This window comes from Coturnix japonica, chromosome 2 (genome assembly GCF_054131305.1).
Source record: "Coturnix japonica strain WE chromosome 2, WE-NBRP24, whole genome shotgun sequence".
Lineage (NCBI taxonomy): Eukaryota > Metazoa > Chordata > Aves > Galliformes > Phasianidae > Coturnix > Coturnix japonica.
The window spans coordinates 30,896,861-30,901,650 of NC_140664.1; positions in this window are offsets into that span (position 1 = coordinate 30,896,861).

The following is a 4,790-nucleotide window of genomic DNA, read 5'->3' on the forward strand; positions in this document are numbered from 1 at the left end:
AATTGGCTGTAATTGTATCTTTTGAGCCTACAAAGAAGCCTTAGAATCCACCTGTGAAACTCCTGCTGCTTCATCCTTTATTTACTGCCAGACCTTAATTCAAAACAAGATAGCACTAAAATGTCCCTTAAAGCAATTCTATGATTTAAATGTACTGAGGTAATTTTGATGGTGTGTCGTATCATGACAAACTGACAATTATCCTTTAGCTGATTTGTACTTTAAAGGCCTGAATGCTTAATGCAGAACCAGGCAGTTATTCATCATTTTCTTTAATGCTGAATTTATAGTCTAAACCCAAACCGCACTGTATGAAGCAATCAAGAATGTTTTAAAACACATTCATTTTTCTTCTATTAATTTTATTAATCAGGATATGTCTAAACTCTTTTAGATTACAGATATTGTTTTTTTTTCTCCCCCTCTTTCAGCCTCTCACATGTATACAGCAAATCTAATCTAAAAATATAGCTGCAAAACCTCATCTTCATGCCAGAACAAGACCCTCACAACTGATTTTTTCCATGGGATCAGGATGAGAATTAAACTTGGATGTTCATCAGCAAGTGTAGAGTGCCATGGAAGGTGTTCTGGGTACGGGGAAGAGTCATTTCATACACATATTTTGATTGAAAAAGTTAATACAAACTGTTGCCTTGCTTGATGTGGAGGTTATTGTATTAAGGCTGGAGCATATCTTGGCTTCTACCGATTTGTGACGTTTTGAATATTTAATTTTTAATGATAGGTGAAGAAAAGTAGTAACACTTGAATCCCTTACATCCTTGAAGGAAGTGCTGACATTACAGAAACCTGGATGTCAGAGGTGGTATTTGAATTAAATAGGTAGCTCAACAAGTAATGCTTCCTATTTCATGGAATCATAGAATATCCAGAACTGGGAGGGACCTATAAGGATCATCGAGTCCAACTCCTGGCTCCACACATGACCACTCAAAAATCAGACCAAGTACCTGAGAGCACTGGCCAAATGCTTCTTGAGCTCCGTCAGCCTGGGGCTGCGACCACTGCCCTGAAGAGCCTGTTACAGTGCACGACCACCTTCTGGTGAGGAACCCTTTCCTGTTACCCAACATGAACCTTCCTTGTTGAAGTTCCAGGTTGTTCCCTCAGATCTTGACGGTGACAAAGAGAGCAGAGCTCAGCACTGCCCCTCTGCTCCCTGTGAGGAGCTGCAGCCACTGTGAAGCCTCCATTCAGTGTCCTTTAATCTGGGCTGAACAAACTAAGGGATGTCAGCAGCACCTCGTACATTCTCCCCTCTAGACCCGTCTCTAACTTCATAACTCTCCTTTGGACACTCTTTAGTAGTTTTATTTTCTGTTTGTACTGTGGTGCCCAAACCTGCACACAGTACTCAAGGTGAGGCCGCACCAATGCAATGTAGAGGGGGGACAATCGCTTCCCTCAACTTGTTACCTATGCTACACTTGGTGAACCCCAGATTTTACTGGCCTTCTTGGCTGCCCAGGTAAACTCATGTTCAACTTGCTGCCTACCGAGGCACCTAAATCCCTTTGCCCCATACGCACTTCCATGTCAGACGCCATTTTGTCAGACTGCCATCTGTCACACAGCAACAACATGTAATGGGGTATCAGTGGGAAGGTTCAACCTCTGCTGCCATACCGCCAACATCCACCTCCGATGCCGTGGGCAAACATAATAAAATAAGAAGTGTTATTTTCAGAGCAGCCCTTAAATTGAGGATGCTGGGTCATTCTGAACGTTCATTTAAATTTTCAAAGACATTAAGCTTCAACGTAAGCATAACTTCTGTTGCAGTAACTGGCAGTGGCTTCAGAAGAGACCATTATTCTCTGTTCTGTTAATTAAAGGCATTAATTTGGTGATTACGGCATAGCTGCACCAATTGTATTTGGTCTTTATCCACCTCTGTTTTTCTTTAAGACTACCTAATTTTGTTTTCTTCTGGAAATATTTGTAGTGGGTTGTCTTGTTGGTAGCTAATCTAATTTTACTTCTAAAGCAGTCCTGCAGATCTGCTGTAGGTCTGTGCAGGCTGGAAACTTGTACTCAATACATTAAGAAAGAAAGAAAGAAAGCAAGAAAGATGGCAGGTACAAGGAAATAGCCAGAAATTAGAAGAGGGTTTAGGAAGTAATGTGGCTCTTAGCAACCAATTGTATGTAGAGCCTGGCTGTATGAAAGGCATGAAGTCATCTCCTATAGCCCTTTGAGCTGAGGTTCAAGCAGCTTTCAGAATAAGATTGGATTTTATATGCTATTCTGTCAACTCAGTATACAAGATCTTATTTCAAATGAAGCTTCTTTTGGATAGCCACATTCTTATATAGATGCTTCATCCATCTACCATGTTACCTCCTAATCCTGAACTTCCTTTTCTTTCTCATATGCATTTGTGTAGAGACTGAAAATTTTACTGAGTTCTGGTGTTGTACTTCTTTTATTTGTTTTTCAGCTTCAATTTGAACACCTTAAATACTGAATCATTTTTATCACAGAGATATTCCTATGCTTATTGTCTTCAGTTAGTACCACTGCTTTTAGAGACAGAGTGATAATCCAGTTTCACACAAACTGGCAGAAATTAAAATCTTATTCAGCTTCAAGATCTGTGCACACAGGACAGAGGAAGCAGAGGGCTTGCGAGTGCCTTTTTGGAGAGGGAAGATGCTATCCAAAGACCTGTCAGTGGTTCTAAAAAACACCCGGTAGTCCTGTGGGGCAGCGGTGTTCCATGTTGTTTCATCTGCAGGGTGATTAGTTTTGAATCCAAATCTGGTGATTTCCTTGCTGTTCTTAACAATTTTACTTTGAGGGGGCAGAAGGTCAGTCCATTGATTCCTTTTTATCACCAGGACACCACCAAATTCAGGCTGTGTGTTTGAATATAGCTCATGCTGCTTCTGAGGGCACAGTTATTGCTTGCCTGATTAATACTCACCCATGTGATCATTAGGTTGGTTCAGCCTGTGTCCAGCTAATTTACAAAGCATTAGAACCAACTGTTTGCTCATGGTGTTGGCAAACCGTGGTCTTGGTCCTTGATCTAAGGATTAAATTGACTTCTCCTGCATTCATAGTGATGATTTTCTATGGCATAATACCAAAACAGCACGGGAAAATGTGTACTACTAATACCTGATTAACAAGTGACTTCCAAGGGACTCTTCAATCTCCAAAGTTGCATGTATGCCTATGAAAGAATTAAATCTCTCTCACAGGTAATGTATGAATGTAAAATTGGGAGTGCTTTTTTTGCTTAATTGCCTGATTCAAAGTTGTTCCGCTTATAACCACTAAAAACAAATGTTTGCTTGTATAGCATAAGTTTCAGTGTGGCTCTGGGCAGCCTGGTCTAGTGGTTGTTGACCCTGCCCATAGCAGGGGGAATGCAACTAGATGATCTCGGAGGTCCTGTTCAACCCAGGCCATTCTATGATTCTATATGATTCTATGCACTGTGCAAGGGACAAGCACGAGCTCAGCATGATCTCAGTTTTTTATCAGGCTAGCTACAGCTCAGGATTGCCAGAAGCAGGGATACAGAGCAGCTGATGAGATACATAACATAACATCATCTCTGAGAACTGCAGATATTCTATGTTAAATAGCTTTTTTTCTGAGCAGATTCTAGTGTAGGTCTCAGGCAGGGCTATACCACTGGACTTACCTCACTGATCTGAACTTGGAAACTGCTGTTGTTTTCTAAGAGAGTGACTGGTTTTGTTTGATTGTGTTCTTTAATCCCAGGCTTGACCCAAAGCCCACTCCTAAATTGTTAGGGCACTCACACAGCCTCCTTGAGAAACTGACATATGTTGTTTGGGGAATGTGCAAGAGACTGGCTTTTTTTGTGCTCTGAAATAATCCATAACTGTTGCAGCATGAATTCTAAGCACATCCAGATATACTCAGTTATTTTGATGATTTTGTAATACAGTAGCCCTTAATTCTTACATTTCCACTCTCCCTTCACTGGCATAAGTGACATAAACCTGTCAGTACAGTGAAGTGAAATTCGCGGAATCACAAAGTACATACGTCATGATTAACAGAGCACAGGTTAATTGGCAGGCAGAGGCATTAGCACGTTTTCCCCTCTCTGAAAGAGAATATGAATAGATTGAGTCAAAAGCACTCAAAGCTTCGTTCTTGTGAGTGGTGGTTGTTCCTTAAGACTCGTCACTTCAAGAAAATGTAAGGAACATTCAGAGGAAATTTCAACAGAAGCAGATCGTTTTCAGCAGCCACAAAGAGAATATTGCCCTTCAGAATCCCTGATACTGGGCAGTGTTTGGTAAATATCTTCTATTCTTCACCACAAATTTCTCTACACATGGGAAACGAGCTCAGCCCCCACAAGGTCAGTGCAGCCGAGATCATCTTTGTTGCTGAATTAGTATTGCTGTGAGACCAAATCTAGACAAAACACAGTAGCTGAGCCCAAGTGCTGATGGATGCCTGTGGTTTTTTGATTTTGTGTTTTTGCCATTGAAGATCTCTAAAGATTATAGACTCTCGAGATTATAAGGCATTGAGGTCTACTAAAGGAAAACACTTTGGTAAAAAGCTGTAAGCTCATTTCTAGCGCCCTTCATCTTGAAATTAGCAGTCATGTTTCTTTTGTTGTATACACCTGCATTCCCTGGGGTTGGCAGCAGTTGCTTGTGAGACAGGAAGCATTACTGAGGAAATAAGCCTCTTTGTTTGCACAACTCACAAGACTAATTCCTGGATTTACCTTGTAGAAATTTTGCTGAATTCAAGGGTTGAAGCTCTCA